This window comes from Aotus nancymaae, unplaced genomic scaffold (assembly GCF_030222135.1).
Source record: "Aotus nancymaae isolate 86718 unplaced genomic scaffold, 86718_ANA_hifiasm-v0.15.2.pri h1tg000040l, whole genome shotgun sequence".
Lineage (NCBI taxonomy): Eukaryota > Metazoa > Chordata > Mammalia > Primates > Aotidae > Aotus > Aotus nancymaae.
This window is the reverse complement of record NW_026988454.1, coordinates 47,890,720-47,902,953: the sequence shown is the minus strand read 5'-3', so window position 1 is coordinate 47,902,953 and position 12,234 is coordinate 47,890,720. Positions and strand designations below refer to the sequence as shown.

Genomic DNA, 12,234 nt, shown 5'->3' with positions numbered 1-12,234 from the left:
ATATTGTTATGTGTGAATTTGATACTGCCATTTTGATGCTAGCCCGCTGTTTTGCCCGTTGGTTGATGCAGATTCTTCATTGTGTTGATGCTCTTTACCATTTGGTATGTTTTTGGAGTGGCTAGTACTGGTTGTTCTTTTCTATGTGTAATGCCTCCTTCAGGAGCTCTTGTAAAGCTGGTCTGGTGGTAATGAAATCTCTGAGTACTTGCTTGTTCACAAAGGATTTTATTTTTCCTTCACTTATGAAGCTTAGTTTGGCTGGATATGAAATTCTGGGTTGAAAGTTCTTTTCTTTAAGGATGTTGAATATCAGCCCCCACTCTCTTCTGGCTTGTAGGGTTTCTGCTGAGAGATCTGCTGTGTGTCTGGTGGGCTTCCCTTTGTGGGTAACCCGACCTTTCTATTTTCTCCTTCATTTCAACCCTGGTGAATCTGACGATTATGTGCCTTGGGGTTGCTCTTCTTGAGGAATATCTTTGTGGTTTTCTCTGTATTTCCTGGACTTGAATATTGGCCTGCCTTGCTAGGTTGGGGAAGTTTTCCTGGATAATATCCTGAGGAGTATTTTCCAGCTTGGATTCATTCTCTTCGTCACATTCAGGTACACCTATCAAACGTAGATTAGGTCTTTTCACATAGTCCCATATTTCTTGTTGACTTTGTTCATTTCTTTTTACCCTTTTTTCTCTAATCTTGCCTTCTTGTTTTATTTCATTGAGTTGATCTTCGACCTCTGATATCCTTTCTTCTGCTTAGTCAATTCGGCTGTTGAAACTTGTGCATGCTTCATGAAGTTCTCGTGTTGTGTTTTTTAGCCCCATCAATTCACTTATATTCCTCTCTAAGTTGTCCATTCTCGTTAGTATTTCGTCAGATAATTTTTCAAGGTTCTTAGTTTCTTTGCGTTGCATTAGAACATGTTCTTTTAGCTCACGGAAGTTTCTTATTACCCACTTTCTGAAGGCTGATTCTGTCATTTCATCACACTCATTCTCCATCCAGTCTTGTTCCCTTGCTGGTGAGAAGTTAGGATCCCTTGTAGGAGGAGAGGTGTTTTGGTTTCGGGTGTTTTCATCCTTTTTGCACTGGTTTCTTCCCATCTTTATGGATTTATCCACCTGTCTGCTTTGTATTTGTTGACTTTCTGATTGGGTCTCTGAGTGGACGTCCTGTTTGTTGTTGATGAAGTTATTTCTGTTTCCTAGTTTTCCTTTAAACTGTCTGGGCTCTCTACTGTAGGACTGCTGAGGTCCACTCCAGGCCCTGCTTGCCTGGGGATCACTTGCAGCAGCTGCCGAACAGTAAAGGTTGCTACCAGTTTCTTCTTCTGCTTTGTCCCAGAAGGATACCTGCCAAATGTCAGTCTGAGCTCTCCTTTATGAGGTGACTCTTTGGATATACGGGGGTCAGGGAGCCGCTTGAGGAAACAGTATGTCCTTTGTATTATATCAGGTGCTGAGCTGTGAGCCTCATTGTTCATTCAGAGCTGCTGGGCCAGTAAATTTAAGTCTGCAGCAGCAGGACTCATAAACCCCCCTTTTTTTCCCCAGGTGTTCTGTCCCAGGGAGTTAGGGCTTTATGAGTTTCCACTGTGCTGATGCCTTTTTTTTTCTTCAGGGCTGCCCTGCCCACAAGGAGGCAGCCTAGTCACTCTCTGCCTGCAGAGGCTTTGCTGAGCTGCTGTGGGCTCCACCCAGCTGCCATGTGAACTTCCCTGCAGTCCTGTTTATATGGGTGTAGTTAGAACTGTCTCAGGAATGGTCACCCGCCTCTGTACTGACGGACCCTGTCTGTAATGGCGGGTTGCCTTGGCAACGGCGGGTTGCCTCGGTAACTGCAGGCTGCCCCAGGAATGGCGGACTGTCTCTGTAGTGGTAGAGTGCCTCTGTAGTGGCAGACACCCCTCCCCCACAGAGCTGGACCATCCTGGGTTCAGCTGTGCTTGCTGTGAACGTCTCAACCCAGAGTTTCAAATTGCTGTTTTTTTGTTTTTGTTTTTGTTTTTGTGGGGGTGGGACCAGCTGGGCCTGATCACATGGCTCCCTGCCTCAGAGCCTTTTTTTTTTAATTGGACGGTTGGCTCTTTACCAGGTGACCTGGTCGCCTATTGAATAGGCACCGGGATCTGTGTGATTTCCCTTGCCACAACCCGCTGCGCCGGCTGAATACGTGGCTCTTAAATTCATGGTGCTTTTTTGCCCAGGAATCTCCTGGCCTGGCTCCCTGTTTCAGCTCCCCTTGCTGGCTAAGAGGGGACACAGTCTTGTTTACTCTGCACTGGGAACCGCTGTGCCGGGGCGCAGGCAAAACAGCCGCGCTGGCCAAAACAGCCGCCCTGGCGACCCGTGGGGCTCCTCCGCCTGGGAATCTACTGGTCTGTGGGCAGTAAAAATCTGTCTGGAAATGCGTTATCCACTCACCCTCTACGCTTTCACTCGGATCTGGAATCCTGAGCTGCTCCTAACTGGCCATCTTGGATCTCTCCTCAATGTGTGTCTTTCATTGCATATAGCAGTGTTGTCATTCATTTGAGCTCGGGAAGGAAAGGATTGTGTCTCCCTTAGGTGATTTGTAAAATACCTAAGGATTGTATTTTGCCTTTACTTGAATTAAAATATAACTTACTGATGACATTATGCTTGGATACATTAATGATATTTAATACTACATTGAATAATAATGGATATTTACTTGTCAGATGCAGACAACTTCAGTTTTTTTGATCATCATATCTACACAAGTTAATAATTAGGATGATTTCTGTATCCTTTCTTTGCCTTCAAGCCTTAGCTAAATCTTTAGCTGTATCTTGTGCACTGTGATATAGTTGATGGCACTGGAGTCTGACTATTATGGTATTTGCCAAGCAGGCACAAAGGTTAATTGAAAATCTGTAATAGCTACAATACTACATGGGAAAAATCCTCATAGCTATTTTCTTCATTTATAAAGTCTTGAGCCTGTCTTACCATTAATGTCAGAAGCACAAATGATTCCTCTGAATGGGATTTTAGAGCACAGCAATCTGCAAAGAGGAAAGAGTTGATGCATATGGATTGCTTTCCAGGAGGTATGCAATTCCTTTAACAGGCTTACTTCAAAAATGCCTTCCTTACATTTGCTTAAAACATATAAATATGTACTGATAGTGGAGAAAGAAACCAATTGTAAGACTAATGTAAGGTATAACTAAGTCACATTTAGGTTATTTTATCTCCTGTGAATCATCGACTTTTAATTAGGCCTTTCAGATAATGTTCTAAGATGAATATTCAATTTTGCATGTGAGAACAAAACGTGCCATGACCGCCCCCACCGCTGCAAAAAAATGACAGAACTAAACTGAGAGCTCACAAATCTTGAGCCTTAGTGCCCTCAGGATGTTTTCTCACGTTAATACTCAGGGAATTCACCCTGTGTGTTGAGACTGTCAATTGAGTCTTGAAAGACTCTGATTTTGAGATTGTTTGCTTACTGACATTTGATCTTGGCTAAATAACAGAACCAGTTCTGCTCCATTTTCTCATGATAAAAGAAAGATGATCCTTGACATCTACTCAGCTCTTGAGATGCCATTAGAATACCTTTGATTAATGTGGTATTAAGAACATTTTTGATATCTTAAAAATCTAAGAAAAAGTCCCTTATTACTGTTATGTCATTGCTATTGAGTTTTTGTATATATAGGAAAAATTTATGTTGTCTATACTTGACTTTATAATTCTTTGAAAATCGCATGAAGTACAATATTCTTTTTGTTTTATGAGAACAACTGATGTAGAATATATGAAGTCGGGAAGAATTGCTTATAGCAGTTCATTAATTAATCAAAGATTTTTCTTATCCTCTTGCTGAAATTTGTGAAGTGTTTGCTTCTTTTAAAATCCCTAACTAGTTCCTGTCATCAGTTTGAATTAGAGCCTTTAACTTCACAGTGGAGAAATTGCTATGTAAATATTTTTAGTTGTAAGTTCCCATCTTAAGCTAACAAGTGATTATCCTTCACAGTAGAGCTACAAATGATGTCTTAATTAATGAATATCTTAAGTGCCTTTCCCTGTTTCTGTGACCTAAAGAAGGCCTAAATACATGAGATAATCTCTCAGAAAAGAAAAAAAGGAAAACCAAATAAAATACATCTGAGAACTAATTTCTGGTGTGCTCAAGACAGTCTCTGCATCACTCGATTCACCTTGCAATTTGAAACATTGTAATGCTTTTGTGCTATTACTGCCCATTTCGAGTGTTTCCCAGGATTTCCAGTTCTTTGTTACTGCTGAGAATTGCTTTCCTCTGTGATACTAAGATTATTTTTCATTGTGCTTTCCCTTACAACTTCATAACTGTAGAATTTGTTCCCCTCAGCAGAAACTAGTTCCTTGTTATTTTCCCCTCTTCACTTATTTCCGATATACTAGTCAGCCAGGCAACCAGTAAAATGAAAGGCCTGTTGGCATCATTATGTGTGAGAATTTCTATGGGAAAGATTTTCTTTCACTCACTTTTTTTTATGGTGCCTAAGATGAGGACATGAGGCAAAAAACTCAAATTGGATTTTTAAAAATAAAAATATAGGAAAAGGCACCAGCTCACAAACACAGGAGTCTAAAATGCCATCTTCATTCTAAGAACTGAGTATAGTTCTCAGATTAAATTCAAAGGGTTCTTCTTTTTGGGGTCAGCTCTGCTTAGAGAACAGAAGGCACCATATGGAACAGACTCTAAAGCAATTATAACAATCAGAGTTTGTAGTGGAATGGTTTAGAAATAATAAAAATCTAGATTAACTGAGACCCGGTTAACTGGAACTTTCAATTATCCATTTTTTTTTAGTCTGCTTTTCTCTTTTAGAAGAATAGTTAAGTAATGATTAAACAAACTTACAAAGTTAAAAATCCTTTCTTTTGTTACAGTGGAGGAAAATAAGGCCCATGGCCTAGTGATTAACCCATTTTTCTGCCTAAATTCAAAATTCTAGCAATTATCCTTTATCAGAGATGTGTTAGAACAGGAAAACTCCTAATTTGAAGATATCAAAGATCATTATAAAGCCAGTCTACTTATCTATAATTTTTACAGATATATCTGCTATACTCTACAAAAGGGACTAGACAAGATGCCAAGACCTGACTGAAGGTCTATCACTATCTAAGTGGCACTGGGCAGGTGACTTCCCTCTTGTATATATTGAAGTCCTCATCTGTAGAATAAGGTTGGGCCTGTCCCTTTCAAACACTAAAATGATTTTTTGAATCTGGTAATCACTGATCTTCAGAATGGTCATTGCACGGTACTACCAGATTCTCAACAAAGATGAGTGATTTTTTTAGGGTTCACAATAGTGATGAGGGAAATTGCATTCCTCATCCTTCTTACAAGAGAAAATAGCTCAGAGAGGCTAGATAACTGAACTCATGTTCACGTTGCCAGTTACAACATCAGAATTGGGATAAGGACCCAGGACTCTGACTTCAGAGCTAAGTCTTGTTCACAAAATCAATAGATATATCCCAGTGGTTCTGTTGAATTTGAGTACTGAAATGGGGAATAATGATTTCATATGAATGTAAACTAAAGGTGCACTAGAAATACCCATTAAAATCCCACGAATTTGATCTGAAGTTTAGAGATTGCAGGAAATAGGGTAATTAATTCAACATAAATCAAAGATACAATATAATGTGATAGGTTTTTAATAAACATTTATTTCATTTCAAATATATAGTTATATAGTTTGAGCATCCAAATAGGTGTTACTGCTTATAAATTATGATTATTTGCTTCATTGTTGATTAGAATAGTTTTAGAGAATTTTATCTACAGCCAGCAACACATTTTTAAAAAACCAGTCTTGTTGAAAAATTCTCATCTTTTGAAGTTGGCTTATATCTTGGAATTGGTGAAATGTTGATAAATCCCTTAAGAGAAAAGGCTATATCTTCCTTGTCTTATGTCTCACCATGACTATCCTAGTGTCTTTTATTTCATAGACAGCCAATAAACAATTTTTTAAAATTTGATTCATTTTTTTTTTACCATATTGTGTGAGAACTTTGTAAAATTCTTACTTTTCATGGATTTATATGGCAGAGCAAGGAGAGTGGTTTAGGATAAGACATTATGCTTGTTATTTTGATTATATCCAGGAATATTCTTAAACCACTGTTAACAACTACCAAAACCGAAATATGTTTTGTCTGATATTTGCATCAGGATCCATAGAGACAGGTTTCAGAGGCAGGAGCAAATACTTGCCCCACAGAAAATGGGTTTCCTTAACCTAAGTGTCCAACAATGGATGAACAGATTTTGCAAATGTGATATGTATACACAATGGAATCCTATTCAGCCTTTAAAAATCAGGAAATTCTATCATGTGCGATAACATGGATGAACCTAGATGACGTTATGTTACATGAAACAAGCCAGGCACAGAGACACAAATACTGTATGTTCTCACTTAAATGTGGAAGCTAAAAAAAGTCAAACTGATAGAGAGTAGAACAGTGGTTCTGGGAGTGGCAATAGTGGGGTGTCGGGGGTTTCATAGAATATGAAATATGGAGAAAGCAGAGATGCTGGTCAACAAGTACAAATTTATAGTTAGGAGGAATAAGTTCTGGTGTTCTATTGCACATCAAAATGACTATAGTTAATTAAAATGTATATTTCAAAAGAAAAAGAAAATGAGTTTCCTTTTTATTGGAAACATGAAAATAATAAGTATACTATTTATAGTCTTTTAGGTCCTAGATGCATAGTGGCCCTTCTCATTTTCCCTGTGACTCATTAGTTGAAAACTGTGCACTATAAAATTTAAAGATGGCCATTTATGCCAGGAGGTTAGCTGACCTTGTGAAAGTCCTAACGATGACCCGAGGATGACTTGCCTTGTAAAAGCTGCACTTGTGGGTTCTACACCTGTTGTCAATAGGCAGTGGCCATGTCTATTTGTGCTCAACTGTCATTCCCAGAAACAAGCTCATGTAGGCCACAAGACACTGGAGCAATTTAAACTGAGACCTGCAGGACAAGACATTTTCTTTGATTTTTCTTGATAACAGTCACTCCCCTTTATTTTCTCCTGTGCAAAACAAGCCCAAATGTATATTTTTAATGATGGTGTTTTACACATTTTAAATTGTTTATTGCAGGCCTGAAGAATTTTAAGCAAAGGTTGAACCCTTGGAGATCCCCACCATCCTAGAAGGACAGAGGATACTATGTTTTTTGCCACTACAGGAGATCACATGATTATTTTGCAAACTGAAAAGTGCATGCTCATATTTTTTACACTGGAAGAGTCCAAGCATGGGTGTAAAGGCTCCCATTAAGGCTAATCTTTCTGAAATGGATCTGAAGGGTCAGAATTGCTGTGGTGGATAGGCAGATTCTAGCTGTTATTCCTCCTGCCTGTGAATCAGCACATTCTACTATGTTTGAAGGAATCACATTTTGCTGCTCCTGAAGTCTTGCAGCATTTTTAATTAAAAGTGCCTGCTCTACTGAACAGGTTTTGTAAGTTTTCAAAAGACATGTTTGTGTTTATTTTCCTTTATTTGTGGTTTTAGTGTCATTTTTTTTTGACATTGCCTTTAGCAAAGTAGGAATATGGAATGCTTGTGTATACTGCTGCCAAAGGGCTTATAACAGGAGTATGTGGTTTCTTACATAAATACATACGAAACATTTGTTGGAATCTAGAAGTTTCAACTAGACCAATAGCCTTTTGACGGCAGTGTTTGGAGTGAAGGGATGTAGACTGGGGTGAATGTCGATCTAAGACAGATTTTAAAAAGGAATTGAAATATTGAAGTATAATTCAGGAGAGAATAAGAGCTGAAGCTGGAAGGAGTGCAATAAAAGGAAGCAGTAACAGATAAAGGCAAGTCTAAAATGGGAAGAGTGGAACTGAAAAGGCCAAATTGTGGGGAGACTTGGGCAGCTGTCAGTGAATTGAGACATCTAGGGGCTGTCTGATGTCTGACTCAGTCACTACACTTATTTTTCCAGATGTTGCAATGGAACACAGGGACATTAAGGCACTTTCCCCAGATCATATAACTGGAGGATGATGGATGTGGGATTCAAAAGCAGGAGATCTGAAACAATTTTACTTTCGCTATAAAAAATGCATTTGGGATATGGGTCCTGCATCATACCATCTCTATTTTCATATGAAATTCCTCCATATTCATACTCGCATTTGTGCCCCTTACTGCCAGCAAATACACTTTGTGAGCTGTTTGTGTTTGACACTGTCTCTTAATCTTGAACAGAGTGTGGGTATTTTGTCCCCCTGTTTCTGCCTTCTACCTTTCCTGTGCATGGGATGATGGCCCGCCGGTGATGGTCATACCTTATGATTCAAATTCCTGCAACTCCTTTCCAAGAGTAAGTAGCCTGGGACCTCATTCTTAATCTCAAACTCCCAGCTGTCCCTATCTCTCTGTCTCATTGCTGCATCAGCCTACTTCTGACAAGAAGATATTACCAAAGGTAACAGAGGGAGCAATAATTTGAATACCTTAAAGAGAAGGAAATAAACTTATTTGCAGGCAACGGGAACTAAATTAATATTGGGGACCAGCACTATTTCCCTGAGAGATGATTTTTGTTTGTTTAAAAGTCTTTATGGGTAGGAGTTTTATTTATAATAGCTTTCTTTAGAATACCCCTGAGTGCTCTTTCACCTTCTTAATCTATTTGTTTGATTATGTTGACTTGGCAGGAGAAGGTATTTGAACACAGTAATGTTCAAATATTCTTGTTTGAAAAACAAGCCAGCAGAACAAACTATACTCCACTTGTGTTACATTCATAAATCTCCTTATTTTGAAAGTCATAATATGTTTATTACCACTGCCCCTTGATCTCACCCACTCCAAGCCTTGGTGAGAATATAAAGGTTACTATATGTTAGATACAAGAGAATGCAATACTGTACATCTTTTTTCACAAATTTATTATCATAATGTGAATAATGTCAAAAGGAAATTGCTGGTCGACAATGGTGAATAGATTGTTAGAATAACTCCTCAGTAGATAACAATTATAAACTCTGAACAAAATTAACACAACAGAACACAACACAACACACACACACACACTTAAGGCATGGAGGGTAACCCTAAGCAGGCAGCAACTGAAGGTGTTTCGGCCTTAAAAGACGGAAAGCGCTTGGAGTGCAGTCCATATTTATAAGCATCTTTCTCTGGAGGAAATCCCATTGAGTGTGGCCTGCAAAAAGACCAGAACTAAAAAAAAAAAGCTGCATTTTTCTCAGCTTGAGGTGTCAGTGGTAAAGTTTGGAAGTGCACAAGAGATTAGTAATTAAAGAGGAAACTCCTGGAATAAATGGAGTTCTCAAATCTGAATATAATTTCCCTAAAATGCTTGGCTGAATCCTACAGAATGCTTTCAGAAGACTCCAAGCTCCAAGGAACTCAGCAGAAAACCACAGCTAGAGAGCAAAAAGGATTTATGAGGGATTTTATCAGCAAGATGTCACAGATGAGAAAAAGGTTGATGTTTGAATTCCACCAAATTAGAGCACCTTGGTAAGGTAAACCAAGCCTCCACAAGTTCAAAGTGTTAAGCGAGTAACCTCATTGCTTGTCTGAATACAAGTCAATACTCTTTACAAGAAGAAAATAGAATTCAGTGTCTGAAATGTTTTATCTAAAATATCCAATATATAATAACAATGATAAGATATGCAAAGACATATATGATTCGTTGTTGAGAAAAAGAAAGCAGTCCATAGAAGCAGGCTCAATCATGACCAAGAATTTGGAATTAGAAGACAGGGACTTTAAAGTTGCCATTTTAAATATGTTAAGGATCTAAAAAGAAAGAAGATCATAATAATTTAAGAGAGAAGAAAATTCTACTAGAAAGCATAATTGGCAAAACTAACCAAATAGAAAATTAAAAACACAAAACCCACAATACCCAAAATAAAGAATTTACTGGATAGGCTTAACTGTAGATTGGAGAGAGATGAAGAAAGGGTCACTGCACTTGGCGATAGATCAATGAAAATTATCAAATGTGAAAAACAGAAAAATTATTGAAAAAAAATCTAAAGCTCTTCTAATTTTTGAAACAATATTAAACAGTCTCACATACTTGTAATTCAATTTCCAGAAAAAAACACAGAGACTTCTTCCTAAAGGACACTTCCTTTTTGGGATATCAGTAAGGCAGAACTCAAACTGCTACAGTAGAAGTTTAGCCAAAAACTTTAAAAATTTCTTTAAAAATATCAGCTTAGAAACAAGAATATCAGCAATATTTTACACAGAATAAATATGAAGAAAACTACTTATAGGCACATGTGACATATTACTGAAAATAAATGATAAAGAAAAAATCTTAAAAGCAATGAGGGATAAAAGACACATTACATATGGGTAATCAATTGTATGATTATTATTAGATTCTTATTAAAAACAATGGGGACTAGAAGCCAATGGAATGACATTTTTTAAGACCTTTTGAAATAATATATTTATTTTTAATTTTTTAATAATTTCAACTTTTATTTTAGATTTAGGGGACACATGGGAAGATTTGTTACATGGTTATATTGTGTAATGCTGAGGTTTGGGGTACAGTTGATCTCACCATTCAAGTAGTAAGCACAGTTACCTATGAGTTAGTTTTTCAACACCCTCTACCCCCTCTAGTAGGCCCCAGTGTTTGTTGTTCCTATCTTTATGTCCACACGTACTCAATGTTTAGTTCCCACTTATATAGGAGAACATGCAATATTTCGTTATCTGTTCCTGCATTAATTTACTTAGGATAATGACCTCCAGTTGCATCCATGTTGCTGCAAATACATGATTTCAGTCTTTTTTATGGCTGCATAGTATTCCATGGTGTATATGTACCACATTTTCTTTATCCAATTCACCATTGATGGGCACCTAGGTTGATTCCATGTATTTGCTATTGTAAACAGTGCTTTGATGAACATATGAGTGCATGTGTCTTTTTGATAGAATGATTTATTTTCTTTTGGGTATATACCCAGTAATGGGATTGCTGGGTTGAGTGGTTGTTAGTTTTTAGTTCTTTGAGAAATTTCTAAACTGCTTTCCACAGTGGCTGAACTCATTTATATTTCCACCCGAAGTGTGTAAGTGTTCCCTTTTCTCTGCAGCCTTGCCAGCATCTGTTGTTTTTGACTTTTTCATTGTAGCCATGGAATGGCATTTTTAATGTACCTAAAAATGTCAATTCAGAATTCTATAACTAGTAGAAACACTTGTCAAAAATAAAGATGAAATTAAGATATTTTCAGATATATGGAAGCTGAGAGAATGCATTGCCAGCAGATCTACACTACAAGAAATACTAAAGGAATTTCAGGACAGGATACAAGATGCAACTGTTCTACAGGAAGAAAGAGTGCAACTTAATAGTATGTGTATACAAAAATACAAAAGGCTGTTGTTTTCTTTTTACAATAAAACTGACTGTATAGAGCAAAACCCATTACATTGTTTTGTGGAGTTATGTATATATTATGTATGTTAACAAAACCAGGGAATCAGAGTTGGGAGGAGGAATTATAATGTTTAAAGTTTTTTTTTGTTTTCATCTTCCATGATGTGGTATAATTACTCTAGGTAGACGATGGGGAATGAGTGGTGCATATTGTAATCCCTAAAGCAACCATTAAAAATAACATGGAGAGATAGGGCTAAAAAGCCCACAGATAAGATAAAGGGGACTATCTAGACAAACAGAGAGTCAAATCATGAGTGAACTCCCATTCATAACTGCTACAAAGAGAATAAAATACCTGGGAATGTAAGTAACGAGATGTGAAGGACCTCTTCAAGGAGAACTATAAACGATTGCTCAAGGAAATAAGAGGGGACACAAACAGATGGAAAAACATTCCATGCTCATGGTTAAGAAGAATCAATATTGTGAAAATGGCCATACTGTTCAAAGTAATGTATAGATTCAATGCTATCCCCATCAAGCTACCATTGACTTTCTTCACAGAATTGGAAAAAACCACCTTAAACTTCATATGGAACCAAAAAAGCTGATATAGCCAAGACAATCCCAGGCAAACAACAACAACAACAACAACAACAACAACAACAACAACAACAAAGCTGGAGACATCATGCTACCTGACCTCAAACTGTACTACAAGGCTGCAGGAATCAAAACAGCATGGTACTGGCACCAAAACAGAGATATAGA

At 37.6% G+C, this 12,234-nt stretch overlaps 1 protein-coding gene across 1 annotated transcript in view; it reads left to right on the top strand.

Annotated features, from left to right (window-relative positions):
- LOC110567430 (uncharacterized) overlaps positions 1-12,234 on the top strand; it is a 380,448-nt gene that overhangs the window by 139,573 nt on the left and 228,641 nt on the right. The gene's annotated exons all lie outside the window — the stretch shown is intronic.